Raw genomic sequence first — 21,032 nt, 5'->3', positions numbered from 1 at the left:
TGAACTGCACCCTGATTCAAAATGGCTCACAGCCTTCACTACTCCATTTGGATCCTACATGTTTAATAGAGTGCCTTTTGGCCTGGCATCTGCTGCGGCAGTCTTCCAAAAGATCATGCAAAACATTCTGGGTAATGTATCTAATACTCTCTGTTTCCAATACGATGTACTTATATATGGATCAACAGAGCACGAACATGACAAAATCCTTAGAATCGTCCTTGGAAAGCTCAAAGCAGCAGGTCTTACATTAAAGCAAGAAAAGTGCCGGTTGAAGGTGAATTCAGTGGAGTACTTAGGGCATGTCATATCAAAAGACGGCTTCAAGCCTAAAGTTTCCCTTGTTGATGCAGTAAAGAATGCCAAAGCACCAAAAAACAAGGATCAACTAAGGTCCTTTCTTGGTCTTGCCGAATTTATTGCAAAATACGTAAAACATTTCTCATCTGTCTCTTCAGACCTTAGAGAGCTCTTGAAAAACCATGTTCCTTACAACTGGAACGAACGCCATGATAGTGCATTTAAGGAAATCAAAACCGCCATTGTAAATGCTCCATATTTGTGTAATTTCGACCACAATAGAAAAACCTTTCTTACAACTGATGCCAGCAAACTAGGTCTGGGGGCCACTTTATCGCAAATCATAGATGGCAAAGAGAGGATAGTAGCGTTCGCGTCTAGGACCTTAAACAAAGCTGAACCCAATTATTCGGTCATTGAGAGAGAGACTCTTGCATGTTTCTGGGCAGTAAAGCATTTTAAATTCTTTCTGTGGGGCACTCAGTTCACCTTACCACGGACCATAAACCATTAGTATATGTATTCTCCACCAAGGGGTTCAATAATAGCACGGCCGGGATAGCTACATGGATTCTAGCTCTGGAAAACTTCTATTTTACAGTTGAATATTTACCAGGAGATAGGAATTATGCAGCAGACTGCCTTTCAAGAACCCCGTTGAACTGTGTGGAAACTTTTGATACTACGGAATACCCCATTTTGTCAATTGACTTACCCTCCATTAGTGATGAGGAATGGAACTTAGCCTGCCAACAAGATGATACTTTAGATCTTTTGAGATCGAAGGCAAAAGAAGGTTGGCCCTTGGGAAAAAAATACCTAGAAGACACCATCAAAGACTTTTGGAAGGTTAGATTAGAAATTAACGAAAAAGACAATTATGTTCTCATGAATGATAAAATTATACCCCCTCAGAATCTCAGACAAAAGATAATAAAACTTGCTCATGAAGGCCACCTAGGGAGAAGTCTTACTAAGGCCTGAGTAAGAGAGAGATTCTGGTTTCCGAATATCGATTCCATGATTGAGAATAAAGTCAAAGAATGTTCCATTTGTGCTCTAAGTGACAAGTCCAAAATAATACGCAAAACACCCATTTCTCCAGTACAGATTCCTGTCAAGCCATGGATTAAATTAGCCTTAGACATCATTGGTCCTCTTAATTATACTGGGCTTCCAACAAAATTTGCTATCATTCTCATAGATTACCAATCACATTGGATCACCACTAAACTGGTTAACCAAATTACCACTGATTCAGTCATTAACTTCCTGAAGAATGTATTTAGCGTAGAGGGAATTCCTGAAGTTCTCATAACTGATAACGGGGTTCAATTGACTTCGAGTTCGATGAAGCAATTTTTGAATTCTCTTGGGGTAAAACATTACACTACAGCTTTATATTGCCCCAGACCCAATGGCTTAGCAGAACGAGCCAATCAAATGATAAAAGAGTGTATCCAATTAGCAAGCATTAACAGATTGAATGTGGAAAATGCCATTAGAGAAATGTTATGGGCCTATCATACCACTCCCAACTCGGTTACTAAAATATCACTCTTCTCAGCGTTACGAGGTAGGGAACCGTGTACTAAATTCTATCCCTCATGGTTGGGTGGGGGAAGACGGAGTGAAAATGCATCCCCATACGATTATGCAAACATATCAAAGCACCAAGAAAAGTATAAAAAGAGGTACAATACCAAATTTGGGGTAAAAAAAACAATGCTGGAAGGTGGGGGATCAGGTAATGATCAGAAAACCGATAGGATATTCGAAAGTAGGATTAAAAGAGTCTAAATTCATGGGCCCCTTTTGCATTTCTAAGGTAAAAAACAATGTTGTTGTTCTGGAAAATGGACACTGCTGGAGCATGGACAGAATTACAAAATATGTGAATCCAGTCACAGCTGAAAACCCAGGTGAAAATTCTACAAGAGGTGAACCTACACAGATAAGGTCCCAGAACAATGTGCAGAGAACTCCAAGCACTCGCTTGACCAAACCTCCTGTATGGAGCAAGGACTATACTAAATAAGATGAACAATAATATGCATACCTATGTTTCTGAAATATTCACAATTTTAGGTAAAGTTGAATATAATATTATATAAAATCTTGTTAATTATTTTATTATAAGGGGAAGATGTGTTATGTCCTAGCTTAATGTCATAAAGATAGAGGATTACATTTGTTGATAGTTTCTCTTATTTACGTTATTTAATAATTAGTGTCATCAGTTAATTATTGTTATAGACAACATAATGTATTAATGATATATATAGGACTTGGTTCATGGTGGTATATTCCGCTCCCCTGTGGAAAGATAAGAATGGACTGGTCGGGAGGTGGCAAGGAACTAGAGGGCATGTTAGAATGTTGTGAGGTGAAGGTGAGGAGACGAAGGAAGGCGCAGAGTGGGGAAGAAGAAATAAAGTCTATACTTCTAACGAAGCACAACAAGTAATGGACTTTGTAATAAATATGCATTTATGAACCTGCAGCACTATGCTGCCCACGTACTGCAGATTGCAGCTAAATGTATGTTCACCCTCTGCAAAATCGGTCTTGCAATTAAAGGTGCCCATAATCATACGAGGTGTATCATGAAAGGGGGTTCAGTATTCTGAAAAATGTGTGTCTATTGTGCAAGCTCTGCACTTTGCACATTTGAAAAATACTGTCTTAGGGGTGTATCATCTCTTTTACTTGCTTACTTCGGGACTACTCCCTAAGAGGGCATCCCTCATTGAATAAGCCCTACGATATGTAATCAGAGGATTTCTAGGATCAGATTGAAGAAAATGCCAGTTCTTCTATATTGATGCTTTCAATGCTTTGCCCTGATTACTGTAAGGTGTAATCATTCTGATATGCCCTTTGCCCTATTTGCTGACTTTCCTGGCAAAACGAATGGTGCCCCTTTCCTGTTTATTCACCACCTTCTGTGTTTGTCTTAACAATCCCAGGCTGCACCCCTCTGTCTAAATCTACAAATCATTCTGACATGCAATAGTGTCACCATTATTACCCTTGGCGTGCAGCATTTCTCCATATGCGATACTTGCTTTGAGGTGCTGAGGGTGAAAACTTGAAGCATGCAATATAGTATTGCCTGCTGTCTTTTTTTCTGAATAGTTTGGTCTCTTTTTTGCTGTTTGCAATGAAAACCTAAAAATCCAGGAAATTCACTCTTGATTTACTAATTTGACTGGTAAAGTGCAAATTCAAATTATTGACATTAATTTCATCAGCAAACTTAACAGCACTTTGGAAAGAACCCCTTCACACCACAGATAAATCATCAATAAAACAAGACCAAATGATGATATGTTCTCCCCATGCTACTTTGTGGCCATGCAGAGCACCTGTTCCTCCTACTAGCCCATGTCAAGACATACGTAGATGCGGTGAAACAGGTGCCCTTCGCCATGTCCTGTAGTTGGTGGAACAATTGATTGTCAAATATGAAATAATTATTTTCCAGGCACCAAAGTATCATTACTAACAATGCCTGAGTACGTCTGTACAGCTTCAATGGCCCACATTTCAAAAAATGCTGCACCGCCCTCAGCCCATCTTGGTGACATATACTGGTGTATAGCACCATTACATCAAGGGACATAAGCAAGCAGTTTCATCCCATGGAGTATCTTACATCATTCTCAAGAACTCCCCAGTGTATTTAATGAACAATAGTAAACTCCACACATAATCCTGTAGAATTAGTCTATGTATTTTGATGTGTTTTCAAACAGGTCTCCCACTGCAGATATTATCGGCATGCCAAAAGGCATCACTGGGTCTTTGTGATGATCATTATGCAAGAATACATACTCATCTCGACTGGACAAGCAATTATTTTGCCATTCAATTAACTTGTACTGCACTTTCTCATGGATCGTGTCAGTGTTACTACATTTTGCGTAACACTCCCCATTGTTCATCTGATTATGTGCCTCTTTCTTATATGCTTTTACAGGTCAAAGGACAATGGTGCCCCTTTTGTCAGAATTTCCTTGAAGCTTCTGTTGCACATTCTGAGGGGACAATTTGTTTTATTTGCATCCTAATGTATTTTATTCACACCACATCATGCGGAGTTACAGGCACGATGGTGGAGGCAAATTTAAATGGTGATTCAGCCTCGTCCCAAACTTCCAACAGGTGCATGTCATCTAAAACTTGTTCAGATTAAGCCTGGGTGAAATAATTCTACTCTGCTGGCACAGTTTTCAGAATTCGGACACTCGGGCCAGATTTATACTTTTTGACGCAAAACTGCAAACATGCATTTTTTGTTTACGCTAACCATTGCGCCTTGTCCTAAGGCAAAATGACGTTAACGCAGGAAAGATGACTCTAATCCGATTTACGACGTGTAAACAGCTCGTAAAATGGAAATGCGCCATTTTTGCCCGCAATAGTGTCAAAAAGCGAAGCTAACAGAGCAAACAGTGCAAAGGAGAGGCAAGATGGATCCACAAAGCCAGGAGAGACCCCAGGGAGACCCAACACAACTAGGACCCAGCCAAGAGGACATTGACAAGACCCAGGGGAGAGACAAGAAAAAGAGGAAGTGTCGCTTCAGGGCAGAGGAGCATGAAATACTCTTCATCACCTCTAAATTGCCAATTGGAAGAAGATAGGCAATTTGGCAGCAGATTGTGGACAAGATTAACAGTGTGGCAGAGGTCAGGAGAACGGTCACTGAGTGCAAGAAAAGCTGGCATGACTGCTAGCGGAGGACAAAGGAGAAAATGGCAAGGAACAGGAAGGCAGCACTGCAAAACGGAGGTGGGAGTCCAGCACCACAAGAGGACTTGAACGAGATGGAGGAGATGGTTGCAGTGGTCATCCCAGAGGAAATCATCACTAGTATCGCAAGACAGGAGAGCACAGACTACCAGGAAACAACACATATGCAGGGTAAGTTGCATTGGGGACCATAATGCCTAAATGTCAAGTGCAAGAAGGAGGAGGCACATAGCTACTACACAATGCATGTTAGCCCTGCAAATCAGGCAGTGGAAAGAGCAAAGAGGCAAGGCATGGGACTCCCTGCACTGCCCATGCCAGGGGATTGGGCTGTGCAGGGGCATCCAGGGGTACAGCACAACACAACACCAACAACCTTTGCATGGGGGTATACCACCATGCCAAGGCTGGTGGAAATGCTGAAGCAGACCAGGAGGGTGGGTAGAACGTAAAACTAGTCTGGTGTCACAGGACAGCTGGTATTGTTAGAATGTAAATTATAGGAAAATGCCCAGTGTCAGGCCTTTGGCTCAAGCAGCATTACCATTGACAACAGTTGCCACAACTACCTGTGCTGTTTGCGCTGGCCAATTAGGAAATTGCAGTTGGGTGCCCATATAACACACACTCGAAATGAGGGTTCATTATGACAACGTGATCAATCCCCATCAATCCCTATCCAAGTGCTCCTGTCAACTGGTCATGTCCATAGACTCAACAAACATCAGGCACTGTCACATACATAATGATGTACACAGCAGTAATCTCATCCTCATGCTGTCCATCCCTGGGTTTACCCCTGTGCCTGTGTCACATTAGCTGCAATGCCACTGTGCCACATCTCAGGTATCATAGTGCAAAGACACCTGCATTGAAGGGGAGGACATACGTGTGTAGGAAGGCAAATACACCCGCACAGTCACAAGAGGAAACGGAACTCTGCCAGGTCCATCAGTGCAATGCAATGTAGAACACACAGGCAAACATCAACATGAGAAGCTATCAAAGGTAACATGTGCATTGTCTCCTGGAAATGCCATGCATGGTGTGGTGCTAGGTCTCTGCAACGCATAGGTGTATGAGAAAAATGAAAGACTGGGACAGGGCCATATTGTCATGTGTGGTGCTCTGGCATCAGCACACCAACAGTTATTGCAAGGCCTCACCATGCAAATGGAAGCAGAGAGAGGGTTGATTAGGACAAGAAGGTGGTAATCCACAATTTGGACAGAACCCACACCTAGAAGATGTGACGCAGACAATTGCCCAAACTTCCCTTCACTACATGTGACATGCAGGTGGGACATAGGGCTGAGAGACTGCAAATATTAATGACGGTAACAATGCATGGGAACCAAGATGACAATGTACCACCAATAGGACGTCAGCGACGTCACATTACAACTGGCACAACACAGACACACTAATTGTATAATATCTCATTGCAGAGGACGATGGCTCTCCTGTGGATCTGCCTGTCCTGGACTACCCTGATGACCTGGATGACCAGCTGACAACCATCAGCCAGTAAACCCTCCAAGATGTCCTGGGAACCCTCCAGACATCACTTCCAGTCGCAAGGAGGAGAATTCCTGTAGCAGCCATCCCAGAGGACCCCAACCACCCCAATAGTACAACCTGCCAGCTCAAACACAGCTGAGGACTCTGATGGCACAGGGACCACCTTTGAAAGGACAGTATTGGAGTCCAGTGGGAGCCGGCCAAGGAGGTGCGGGTGGGGATGCAAACTATGGCAGCCAGCCTTGAGGGTATGCACATGTGCATGATAACGGCCATTGAACAGACAGCAGCAAAACAAGACACACAATCCCCACTGCATGGAGTCCAACAGTGTGTGAGGGACCTAACCACTGCCGTGAGGGAGTTACCACAACACCTGCCCTCCCAATCTTGCTGCTGCATGCATGACAACAAGCATGACTCCATGCACTGGGAACTGGCCTCCCTCAGGGTAGACATGGCTGCCTACCACAGGGATGTTGCTGCCATACTCAATAATCAGCAGCTCCTCCTTGCTGCAGTGATGCCATATTAGTTCCACAGATGGCAGCTGCCAGGAATTTGGTGTCCACTTCTCCAACCACTGAAGTGTGTATGGCCCCCTCACTCCCCCCACAACCACCACCATCAAGGGCAGATGAGACAACACACACATCAGAGGATGAAGATGTATTGTATTGTATTGTATTGAGCTATTTGTAGAGCGCATTCCGTCAAAAGCATTGAAGCGCTAGTCAAACCAGAGATACAGGGAAAAAGAACGCAGACTACCCCAAAAGAATCTAATTTGCAAAGAGCCAGGTTTTAAGGCTTTTCCTAAAAGAGAGATGGATCGTCATTTGACGAAGTGAGAGGGGCAGGCCATTCCAGAGCTTAGCTGCTTCCACCGTAAAGGCCCGGTCTCCCCATCTGGCCTTATTACAATGAGGCACCTTGATCATAAATTTGGAAGAGGATCTCAGGTGTCTCGACGGTTGATAAAGATGCAGAGTAGACTTCAAATAGTCGCATCCCTCCGACTGTAATGCTTTGTCCGTGAGACAGGGTGTTTTAAAGATAATTCTCTTCTTAATCGGAAGCCAGTGTAAAGATGCTACACATCTACTGGCAGATAGAGACTGAGGGAGATTCAAGGTTAAATGTGCTGCTGCATTCTGAATTGACTGCAATTTATCTAAAGAAGATATTGTTTGCATTGAGCAGCAATGAATTACAATAGTCAAGTCTAAAAGTGACTAACGCCAGAACCACCGGCCGCCTTAAGTCATCCTCTAAAAGATGTAAAATTTTCTTAAGTGTTTTTAGTATCCAAAAACAGACCTTGACTATATGATTAATCTGTAACTTAAAGGAGAGTGTGTCGTCAAAAATAATGCCTAAATTGTTTGCGGCAGGCACGGGTGACGGGCAACCCCCACAGTCGGGTGGCCACCAACTGTTATCCCAAGGGGAGTTGTTACAGCCAAAGCACATAATCACTGTCTTGTCCCCATTGAGTTTAAGCCAGTTGCTAGCCATCCAATTGTTAATTGCTGTCATGCAGCGTTGAAAATTCTCCTTTGTGTCCTCCCAATTATGAGAAACGGGCACAATCATCTGCGTATCGTCTGCATAGGAGACAATCTGGACACCAAATGAATGTACCAGGTTCGCCAGAGGTGCCATGTATAAATTAAAAAGTGTCGGACTGAGGGAAGATCCCTGCGGAACACCACACGGAAGATGGAAAGAAGAAGCCCGATGATCACCACAGGCCACCGTGATCGTTCTATCCATGAGAAACAGATCATCATGTGGAACAGATGATCTTTACCCATAGGAGTACCCGGTAGCACCAGCCCATGCCACATGGGAAGGGATTTCCCTTTGTCCTGTGCTTCACAACATGCCAGTGTTGCTACAGTTGGTGACATGCACTCTTCACTGACACACGGTTAACCTTTCCACTATGGACTGCAATTGTCTCTCACTACTCCATTGGCAAGTCATGTTCCCCTGCACTGAACAACACTTCACTTCAGCATGTCCAATGACTTGTCCCTCAACCCTGCGCTTCTGTTGTGTCACAATAGAACGGTTTATACTAATGGGGTCACAGACCTGGACAATGCAAATATTGCACTACAGCACTTTAAAATAAACAGCACCTACACAGCCACTTTGTCTCTGTGTAATGTGACACATCTACTTTGCTGGAGATGTGTGATGCATGTGACATGTCTATGGTCACAGAGTGTCAGTACAAGAGTGCAGTAATATTGTGGGCAGATATCTACGCACAAGGTATCTACATAATGAACGTCATTGCTGGCCACATCCCCTACAAGCAAGTCACTTCGTATGTGACATTTGTTTTAAAACATACATGTCTCACCCACTACATACAGCACGAATGTCTGTGTAAGAGTGCTCGGCCAATAACATCAGTTGGGAGCATAAGTTAAACACATTGGTGTGAAATTGTTATACTTGACCTCATCTGAATTTGGCACTGCTCAGTTTAGCAGTGTTGACATGAACTTCAGGCTGCAAGCAGACGTCCCACAGTGCGCAACACCCCGACATAGTATCCAAACAATTACAGCTAAAAAAGCACACCTACTTGTCCAATACATGGGAACCACAGTCACCTTGAGAGGTGGGCACATTGGATGGCAGATAAATTGAGAATTAGATTTGTTGAAGGTGCCAATGTGAAAGCTCAGTTGGAAGTGGGAATTAATATGTCAAGAGAGGGATGTGGATGCAGGACGGAATCCCTAGGCCAACAGACAATTGGCACCGTACACTCATGCAAAGAACCTGAGTGTAGGAAGGTAGCCTCTTTCTAGCCTTGTTACCCCCACTTTTGGGCTGTTTGTGAGTATATGGCAGGGTGTTTTTACTGTCTCACTGGGATCCTGGTAGCCAGGGCCCAGTGCTCATAGTGAAAACCCTATGTTGTCAGTATGTTTGATATGTATCACTGGGATCCTGTTAGCCAGGACCCCATTGCTCATAAGCTTGTGGCCTATATGTGTTTCCTGTGTGGTGCCTAACTGTATCACTGAGGCTCTGCTAACCAGAACCTCAGTGTTTATGCTCTCTCTGCTTTAAAAATTATTACTGCAGGCTAGTGACCAATTTTACCAATTCTGATTGGCACACTGGAACACCCTTATAATTCCATAGTATATGGTACCTAGGTACCCAGGGTATTGGGGTTCCATGAAATCCCTATGGGCTGCAGCATTTCTTTTGCCACTCATAGGGAGCTCAGACAATTCTTACACAGGACTGCCACTGCAGCCTGAGTGAAATAACTTTCATGTTATTTCACAGCCATTTTACACTGCACTTAAGTAACTTATAAGTCACCTATATGTCTAACACTCACTTAGTGAAGGTTAGGTGCAAAGTCACTTAGTGTGAGGGCACCCTGGCACTAGCCAATGTGCCCCCACATTGCTCAGGGCAATTTCCCCGGACTTTGTGAGTGCGGGGACACCATTACACATGTGCACTACATATAGATCAATACTTATATGTAGCGTCACAATGGTAACTCCGAACATGGCCATGTAACATGTCTAGGATCATGGAATTGTCACCCCAATACCATTCTGGTATTGGAGGGACAATTCCAGGCATCCCCGGGTCTCCAGCATAGAGCCCGGGTACTGCCAAACTAACTTTCCGGGGTTTTCTCTGCAGCTACCGCTGCTGCCAACCCTCAGACAGGATTCTGCCCCCCTGGGGCCTGGGAAGCCCAGTTCCAGGAAGGCAGAACAAAGGATTTCCTCTGAGAGAGAGTGTTACACCCTCTCCCTTTGGAAATAGGTGTGAAAGGCCTGAGAGGAGTAGCCTCTCCTGGCCTCTGGAAATGCTTTGAAGGGCACAGATGGTGCCCTCCTTGCATAAGCCAGTCTACACCGGTTCAGGGATCCCCCTAGCCCTGCTCTGGTGTGAAACTGGACAAAGGAAAGGGGAGTGACCACTCCCATGACCAGCAGCTCCCAGGGGAGGTGCCCAGAGCTCCTCCAGTGTTGTCCCAGACCTCTGCCTTCTTGGATGCAGAGGTGTGAGGGCACAATGGACACCTCTGAGTGGCCAGTGCCATCAGGTGACTTCAGAGACCCCTCCTAATAGGTGCTTACCTCTCTCTATAGCCAATCCTCCTTTGTGGGCTATTTACGGTCTCTCCTGTGGGTTTCTCGTCAGATAACGAATGGAAGAGCTCACCAGAGTTCCTCTGCACTTCCCTCTTCGACTTCTGCCAAGGATCGACCGCTGACTGCTCCAGGAAGCCTGCAAAACTACAACAAAGTAGCAAGAAGACTACCAGCAACATTGTAGCCCCTCACCTTGCCAGCTTTCTTGACTGTTTCCTGGTGGTGCATGCTCTGAGGGCTGTCTGCCTACACCCTGCACTGGAAGCCAAGAAGAAATCTCCCGTGGGTCAACAGAATCTTCCCCCTGCCAACACAGGAACCAAACTTCTGCATCACCGGTCCTCTGGGTCCCCTCTCATCCTCACGAGCGTGGTCCCTGGAACACAGGAGCTGGGTCCAAGTGTCTTCAACAGTCCAGTGGCCCTTCTGTCCAAATTTGGTGGAGGTAAGTTCTTGCCTCCCCACGCCAGACAGTAATCCTGTGTACTACATGAACTGCAGCTGCTTGGGCTACTGTGCATTTTTGCAAGACGTTCTTTGTGCACAGCCTAGGCCAGGTCCCCAGCACTCTGTCCTGCATTGCCCAACTCGCTGAGTTGGACTCAATGTCGTGGGTCCCTCCTTTGTTGCTCTGAGTCGACCGTCATCCTCAGATCTTCTAAGTGCCTGTTCAGGTGCTTCTGCAGGTGCTGCCTGCTTCTGCATGGGCTCTCCGTATTGCTGAGCGTCCCCTCTTTCTCCTCCTCCAAGGGGCGACCTCCTGGTCCTTCCTGGGCCCTGGCAGCACCCAAAATCTTCAACCATAACTCTTGCAGCTAGCAAGGCTTGTTTGCGGTCTTTCTGCGTGTAAATAACTCTGCATCCTCCGGCACGCCGTGGGACATCTTCTGACCAAAGGAGAAGTTCCTGGCACCTTCCGTTGTTGCAGAATCTTTGGCTTCTTCCACCCAGAGGCAGCCTTTTGCACCTTCATCCAGGGTTTTGTGGGCTCCTGCCCCCGCGGACACTTGCATGACTCTTGGACTTGGTCCCCTTCCTTTACAGGTCCTCAGGTCCAGGAAGCCATCTTCAGTGCTTTGCAGTCAGTTGTTGTCCTTGCAGAATCCCCTATCTCGACTTTACTCTCTTTCTGGGGTAGTAGGGTAACTTTACTCCTACTTTTCAGGGTCTTGGGGTGGGGTATCTTGGACACCCTTAGGGGGTTATTCCAACTTTGGAGGAAGTGGTAATCCGTGCCAAAAGTGACGGTAAAGTGACGGATATACCACCAGCCGTATTACGAGTCCATTATATCCTATGGAACTCGTAATACGTCTGGTGGTAAATCCGTCACATTTGGGACGGATTACCACCTCCTCCAAAGTTGGAATAACCCCCTTAGTGTTTTCTTACACTCCCAGCGATGCTCTACACATTACACTAGGCCTGGGGACCATTTGTGGTTCGCATTCCACTTTTGGAGTGTATGGTTTGTGTTGCCCCTAGGTCTATTGTCTCCTATTGCATTCTATTGTGTTCTACAGTGTTTGCACTACTTTTCTAACTGTTTACTTACCTGATTTGGTTTGTGTGTATATTTTGTGTATATTACTTACCTCCTAAGGGAGTATATCCTCTCAGATACTTTTGGCATATTGTCACTAAAATAAAGTAGCTTTATTTTTAGTAACGCTGAGTATTGTGTTTTCTTATGATATAGTGCTAAGTGATATAAGTGGTATAGTAGGATCTTTACATGTCTCCTAGTTCAGCCTAAGCTGCTCTGCTATAGCTACCTCTATCAGCATAAGCTGCTAGAACACCTCTAATCTACTAATAAGGGATAACTGGACCTGGCACAGGGTGTAAGTACCTCAAGGTACCCACTATAGGTCAGGCCAGCCTCCTACACTGAGCACCAAGCATATGACACATGCAGTAAGGGAGTAACCAAAGTTTTATTATCTATATATGGAACTGAACTTAAAACTAGGTAAAACACCTATACTAACCTAATCTATCCTACCTCTACATTACCCACAACTGGCTCTAACTACCCTATGTTCAGCTAACTGAACACATTTACCAATACACTCTAATCATTGGCCACTCACCCCCCTTATATGATGAGACACATGCAGGACAACACATACTAACCAAAACATATACTACCTAATCCTAAACAAATATATATTTATATATATATGTATGTGTATATATATGTATATATTTGTAAACATTTTTATTTTTTATATACACAAAGCCCTAAAATGAACCCCCACCCACCCATCCACAAACTAACGTGTAATAAGATGAAAAACCACCCCCCAAACCTACTTATCCTATCTAAACAACTACCCTACTCTAACCTATCACTAACCCCCTTAAAACCACTACAAAACATGATGAGGAATGAGGAGGGAAGGGATTGAACTAGGAGTGAGGGGAGGCAAGAGTTCAGAGGTTGGCCCTCCTGAGTGTCCTCTTGATGGCCTTCAGTCTCTTTGTATTCCGATCCACATCCTTCTGTAGGCTGTCCAACGTTTTGAGGACCTGTTACATGTCCACCTGGAGCTCCTTTATTGCTGACATGTCCATTTCAGCAAGCGTGGTGGGCTGTAGTGCTGATGTTGATGGTGCTGCAGGTGGGTCAGATGTGACGATGGCGGCTGTGGTCCCCTGTGTAGGTGTGGTGCTCAGTCCACTCTTTGTGGCCAATGTGGGTCCCCCTTGGCTGAATGCCCGCCATTCTCCTGTGGCTCGCTCTTTTTGATTAGGTCGTCTCATCTTGCGGTACCCAGACTCAACATCCAACATGTGGTGATATCGCACTGCCCTCTTTTGGACCGACCTGAGTTCTGCAACAGCCATGTTGGCAACTGTAAAAATGAGACAGGCAAGCATCAGTGTCATCATTGTGTGATGTATGTACAGATGATACTCTAACACTCTGCCTCGATTTGCACGTGCAGTCCGAATCACAATCCAGATAATACAATGTCCCTGATGAATGAAATGGCAACGCTGCCTACCCATCATGTCATTTACACCAAAGCAAAGCACAAAAAGAGTTTGACCAAATAAAGTAATCTGTCCATTAATTTAGTGCAATGTGTCACAATGCAAAGGTAGCAACTACCTCACATGGGACAGGCCCACTAATTTTTATCATCTGAGTTAACTTCAAAGGGCACAACACCAGTGACTAGTAGATGGAAATGGCAGTATAGTATGCAGTTGCTAATCATAAGGGGTCAGTGTTGTTTGGGACACATGCTCGCTTGAATGAGATGACTGTCAACTACACTGTGACCATCACATCTACCTACATATATGTTGTTCCCCTACCCCTGTGCCTCAGGGGTGATGGGCATGTAATACATCATTACAACTGTCAAGGTCAACCACGAAGTCATGTCCACTTATACATGGGCACATTTACCAACACACTCTAAACATTGGCCACCCACCCCCCTGGAACACATGTGAGGAGGGTTGACACCTAGGAATAAGGTATCCATAGGTAATTCACATCTACATTCATGTGTCCAGGTGTGGCCACCCATCAACACCTGATCTGCCAGCACAATTCCCAAAACACCCACATTGATGCCAGCACACGTCTGGTCTTGACCTGCATGCACGCCTATTATATACCACATAAGTGGCACGTAAATGGAGTACAACTTATGGGGGTACATGCTGGGGGACAATTACCCATACAGCCCTACATGCACATTACAATACAGGGATAAACCAGTTTGTGTGGATAACTGATGCATCACTTGTCACGTACTGCGCTGGACTTCTCACCTCTGGATTTCGGATTGGCGAATACACCAAGTCTTCTACAGGTCCTGGATGTTCCCAGATAAGGGCGACCCCTTCTAGTAGCCACGGTGCCGCTTGACAGGCTACGCCAAAGCAGACCGTATCCTCCAGAAGGAGTCCCAGAGGGAAAAAACCCCAACACTGGGGAAAAAACCTCTAACAGGAACTCCTGAAGGAAAACAAGAAAAAACAGGACTTGACAACAGGAAACAAAAATAGGCAATATCCAGGGTACAAGGCAGGAAAAAAGGAACAGGCAAAAATATCCCAAGGCAAAAGCAGGAACAAAGAACAGGCAAAAATCTCCCAAGGCAAAAGCAGGAAAAAAGAACAGGCAAAAATCTCCTAAGGCAAAAAAGCAGGAACAAAGAACAGGAGCGAACAGCACAACCAGAAGGAAGTGTTTGCAACGCAAGGAGTAACAAGACTGACTGACTTATATACTGAGAAAAGGGAAGTGACATCACAGGAAAGGGAAGTAACACCATCTTGGATTGGGAAAAGCCCATAGACCAGTATAGGAAAAAGGAAGTAGTATAAAAGAAAAACAGAGCATGCTGGGACAAAAACACGAAGAAGACAAGATGGACGCAACATGGATAGAGACAGGCAAAAGGCCCAACAAAAAACCCACCACCAACAATAAAAGAAGAAAAAAGGCTACAAGTAAGTGTAGCGCGACCGGGAGCGAAATACATGCTTCCCAGAAAGCATAGTCAAAAAACGCGGAGAACAGCGCTCCGAATATCGGTAGCGTGTTCCACCCGCGAGGACAGAAAGAGACGCTGCATCAGAGCGCGGCGTTACATCACTGTGTTGTGAGAATGACGGTATGACCCAGTGCTAATATACTGACACTGGTGTACTTCCAAGTCACATGTGGGCCTACATTTGGCTACTAGTCACCTTGTTCACACGCTGCTGCCTATTGCGCAGCACAAGTCTCCCAAGATATGACTCTCTGCTTGTGAATTGGTAACCCTTGCACGGAACACTATGGCCCATATTTATACTTTTTGACGCAAAACTTTAAAAAAATACTTACCTGAACTTACCTTAATGTCCCTGGGGTGGGTCCCTCCATCCTTGGGTGTCCTCCTGGGGTGGGCAAGGGTGGCAGGGGGTGTCCCTGGGGGCAGGGGAGGGCACCTCTGGGCTCATTCTGAGCCCACAGGTCCCTTAACTCCTGCCCTGACCCAGGCGCTAAAATCCGTCGCAAATGCGGGTTTTTTAGACCCGCCCACTCCCGGGCGTCATTTTTGCCCGGGAGTATAAATACGACGCATATGCATCGGAGTCATTTTTTAAGATGGGAACGCCTACCTTGCATATAATTAACGTAAGGAAGGTGTTCACGCAAAAAAATGACGCTAACTCCATGAACTGTGGCGTTAGACGCGTCTAACGCCAAAGTATAAATATGGAGTTAGTTTTGCGTTGAATTTGCGTCGAAAAAAATGACGCAAATTCGGCGCAAACGGAGTATAAATATGCCCCTATGTCACCATCCAGCCTACTAAGATATCTGATCACGTGCCAGCTCATCATATCTTGCAATGAGTGCAACAAACAAGAGTCACTCACACAACAGCCGCAATCACTACACGGGACATACATTATTACACTTACTGGATATGTCTGGGCCCTGAAATCTTGCCACTTCTCCGTTGGTATAAGGGTTAGGTCCACCTGTAAGACATGGATGGAAATATATGCTCACTGTCATATCACTGTACATACGAGCGGACAACATATCACAGTGTGTAACATTTTACATGAGTGAGCTGGTGATCCTGCATGAAAACAATACAACAGATATACCACTGCAAACTCACAGTGACATTGACACTCTGGTGAGTGATAGCCACATATCTGCACACATGCACTGGGCCTAACAATCATGTGGTGCTAAACCGTACAACAACCATATGTGCCTAATCCATTAAGATGGTAGTCCATGGCATGATTTGTATTAGGGTTAAATTTTCAATGGCACCTCCCTGGTGCAAAGCAATACAAGTGACTCAGGTGTTGTGGCTTGTTCATCAAGGGACACTGAGTTACTGTGTGATGGACATGTGGCTCAGTTTTCAGTCTGCAAGTATCATGAGTTCAGTGGTCCATGACAGATGAGGCACAGTTATATGTTGGTAATGAATGCCCCATTGGCAGTGTTCCCTAAGCCGAGTATGCCCTCTTTGCCAACATAATGGCAGGGATGATGTGTGTGTAATGATGACAATGTAGCGCTAAATATTGATTGCCTACTTTGCTGTCAGGATCCAGTGAAATGTGGTATGCTGACAGTGTCTTAACTGATCATCATTGACAGAATGCATGGGCACAGGTGTTGCTATGGCACCTGAAATGTGTAACTAAGGGCCACCTGTACGAACATCAGGTTTTGTGAGTCGCAAATGGCGAGACTTAGAGTCTCGCCATTTGCGAGTAGGAAAATCTGATGTACAACACTGTCAATGACACTGTTTGCAATTCACAATGGGGTAGCAAATTACCTACTTCATGAATATTAATGAGGTAGGTCTCAATTTGCAAACCCATTGGAAATTGCAGCACTCACAGGGATGGTGGCCTGCTTTTTTGAAATGCAGCCTGTTTTCATTAAGGGTAAACGGACTGCATGTCAAAAACAACATTTTTAACTTGTATTTTAATTTTTTCAGAGCAGGCAGTGGTCCGTGGAACCGCTGCCTGCTCCGAACCAATGTTTTTGCATGCATTCATGCATTTGTGAATGGGTTAGCACCAGCTTGAAACTGGTGGTAACTAAAATTGTTTTGTGATGGCATTCGCAGTCACAAAACAATCACACATTGGACTGCGGCTGGCAAATAGTAAGGAAACACCCCTTCCTAAATGTGCATTGGGAAAAGCATTTCCTGACAAAAACTGACCAATTCTGCAAACTGGGCCGTTTGCGATGATTAAAAAGAGCTTCGTACATGTGCCCCTAAGTTATAGTCGTAAATGACTCAACAAACCTCAGACCTGCATTGTTAATATGTATAGACATGTGGACTCCATCTCAGTACTGGGACACTAACACTTTGTTCTGGTTGCATTCAACCTGGCCACAAACAATGCATGCAGCACCCCATCACATCTGCTACTGTGACTCAGGAGCATTCTACTGAACACATTTGTAAATGTGATACTCACCAACAGGGCCACCGATCACCACACTCAGGTGGTCCAGCAGATCCTGCTCTCTGGCCACCAGGTCAGCCCAGCGATGCTGTAGCTGGTGCTCATTCCGGCTGGTAAGGTACACCATTTTCAGGTGGTAGAGCACCTTGCCCCATCGCAGCTGCCTCGCCTCTGTGTGATATCCCTGTATCACCTGGCCACCCATCTCAAGCATCATGGGTAGGAAGTAGCACAATAGCCATGCAAAGCCCTCAAGCTCCTCCTTCCCCATGTGTGTCAGCCTCACCCTTCCTGACATGTCCCTCAACCCCAAATTCAAACAGTAAATGTTAAAAAAAGGAAAAGAAATGAAAATAAAGGAAACCTACTGCCCAAACCTAAGAACCCCAACTAACCCAACTAATCTAACACCCAGACAGACACCCAACAGCACAAATAAAATATGAAAGACACTAAACTACACAAAATCACATACACTGGTACAAGTAACAAACAGATTCCACAACAGAAACAACAAGAGAGACACCACAAGATACAATAAACGCAATCAACACACCAGCAACACCGAGACGCAGCCACGCAGTCAACAAATTGCACAGACTGTAAGTGAAAGTGAAAGTACACCCACTGTACCATGCCTGTAAACAGGATTTCCTATTACATCACTTCCTGTCCCCTTGTGACACGTTTTAAATGATGTGTGTATTTTTTTGACGCATATGATGTTTGCGTGAATATTTTCGACGCATCACCTCCATGTGGGGCAAAATACAACACATTACCTGTATACTTCAATTTCAATGGCTATCCGCATGAGTGTGGTGCGCGAATGGAATTCACGCTAAGGGCCCATGAATGGTTAGTTTGCGTTTGCGGCTGTTTTCGACACATTTGCGTAAACATTTTTGACTCTATCTGTGATTGCATGATTTTCTAAAATTTAACATGGATGCACCCTGTATCAACATGAAGATAGGACGGCATGTCATGCAGAGTATAATATAGTGTATGGCCTCATGTGGTAGAGCATGCTACTTTGTGATTTGGGTTTGAATGATCTGTAACAACGATGTATGTGTTTCTGAAGAAACGGCATGCAATACTTTGGGACGTCATGCAAATGTATGAATGTTTGCCAAATGTGTATCAACATCTGATGGCAATCAGTGATCTACAACAGTCATGGTATGTGTTTGTAACATGTTTTGACTCATGTGATGTGTGTAGTTTTTTGACTTAGGGGACATTACATTCATACGACAAACAAAACTCAGGTATCATTGAGGATGGCTGATGAGTGCTATGTAGGATATGTTACCCCTCATACATCATTAATTGTTGATTATGAGTTCACGGTGACTTGTGTGTGGACTACACAAATGTCTGACATGTGTACATGTTTGGTATGTACTGTGTTTGAGACACTGTGCCTAAATTCCACCCATAAAATGTTTGGTACACGTCAGTTTGACTCATTACAATTAGTTATGTTACTTGGTTGCTGTGGTGGATCTGCTGCCCTGGCTGCATGTGTTCACATACTTTCAGATGTGCATTCCACACAAGTGTCCAGTCCAAGTGTGTGGGCATGTGTACCCTGTGTCAGGGCTGGGCTCCATGGCAGTGGCAGGACTGATTTCCAGGGATGGACTGCGCAGGGCATGTGTTGTGAACATTGCTTGTCATACCTGGGGCAATCATGCGATCCATTGTCACAAATGATGCCCCCCCCTGTCACACAAGCTCCTTGCAGGCATTGCAAGTGTCACTCTTAGCAATGTGAGGGGTCTGTGCATACATTCCTGTACTTCTAATATTTCACATCCACTGCCTCATGTATGGGGCCCTTTTTTACCTTATGATTGGAGATGTCATAGTTGTGTGTCATGTACTAAAGTTGATCATGTTGGCAACGTGGATGTGACTCATATGTTGTGGTCCATTGATTGTGTCCTTCATATGTGACATTCAAGAGATGAGTACTTTTTATATGTGTGTGATGTTTGCTGTACAATCATGCGCATCACATGTGATGCTGCATCAGAAGTAGTCAGATTTGACTTTGTAACATGCTCCCTGAGGTAATACTCACATTCCTAAGGTATATGTGATGGAGAATGAAGACTCCAGAGCAGGATTGTGTGATCAAGTAAGGTGTTTATTTACATATTCTAACAAGGTGTGTAGAGTGACTATTAAGTGAAAAATGTGTGTACATTTGCTGTCTGCGGCGCATTCCTGCAGCTGTGTTCTGCAGTTCCCTCTCATTTTCCCTGCCACCATCCTCCTCCTCCTCCTCTTCCTCCTCAGGCAGTTCTTGTTTCAGCTCATATAATGGGATGTTTATCCTCACACAAATGTTGTGCAGGATAGCACAGGTCAGTGTTATTTTACACACAATGTGTGGGGCATATATGAAGCTGCCTCCTGTGATGTCCAGGCACCTGAATCTGGACTTCAGGATGCCAAAAGTCCTTTCCACAATGGTGTGTGTCCTCCAAGGTGTCTCATTATAGGCACGCTCTGCTGCTGTGCTTGAGTTGGGGAGTGGGGTTACGATCCATGGCTGGATCCCATAAGCCTGATCGGCTGCAAAAGATAATAGGAGTGAGTATTTTGTTAGTGCTCACAACAGGAATGTCATGTAGCATGGCAGTTGATATCTTGTATCGTCTGTGTATGTTTTTGTGGTATTGTGTGAGTTCCTGGGCTTCTGCGAGGTCTTCTCTACACTGGCTTATTTAACATGAAAACTTGTGTTTGGCTCATTGACCTGGGATCTATGATTTGGTTTCTGAACTGTTGGTCAATATGTATGTACCATGCATTGTGTAGTGTCCCAAATGTTTCAGTGTGCTTTCACTGGAGGGGACATGGTACATCTACACACGCAATGGATTCAGATGTGGTGGTAACATGGTTGCACTACATGGCCTGGACATCCCATCCATTTAGACATATTTCATTGCAGATGAAGTGCGACACTGAGGCCCTCTGAATTGGGTATGTGACAATGCACAACACATCTCCATAAGTTGGCAGCATTGAGCTGTTCAGTTTTGACAATGTTCAATTGTCCCATGTGTGGCTTGTTTCTAGGCAAGCCATTGTTGTTCCCTCTGCCAGTAGCTCATATGCAACAGTACACCTACACTACCGAACTTGCTCCAGGGAACCTGGCTTACTCCCTTGTGGAGGTGGATGTATCTGTGCAGGAAGAGCCATCTCCCTGTACACATGCGATTTTGATGGACAATTGGCTCTTTCAGTGTGTGCAGCAGTGTGCAGTTTGCATTGGTGGCACATCAATATGTGTTCATAGCA

The sequence above is a fragment of the Pleurodeles waltl genome, chromosome 1_2, assembly GCF_031143425.1.
Source record: "Pleurodeles waltl isolate 20211129_DDA chromosome 1_2, aPleWal1.hap1.20221129, whole genome shotgun sequence".
Taxonomy (NCBI): domain Eukaryota; kingdom Metazoa; phylum Chordata; class Amphibia; order Caudata; family Salamandridae; genus Pleurodeles; species Pleurodeles waltl.
This window is presented reverse-complemented; position numbering follows the sequence as displayed.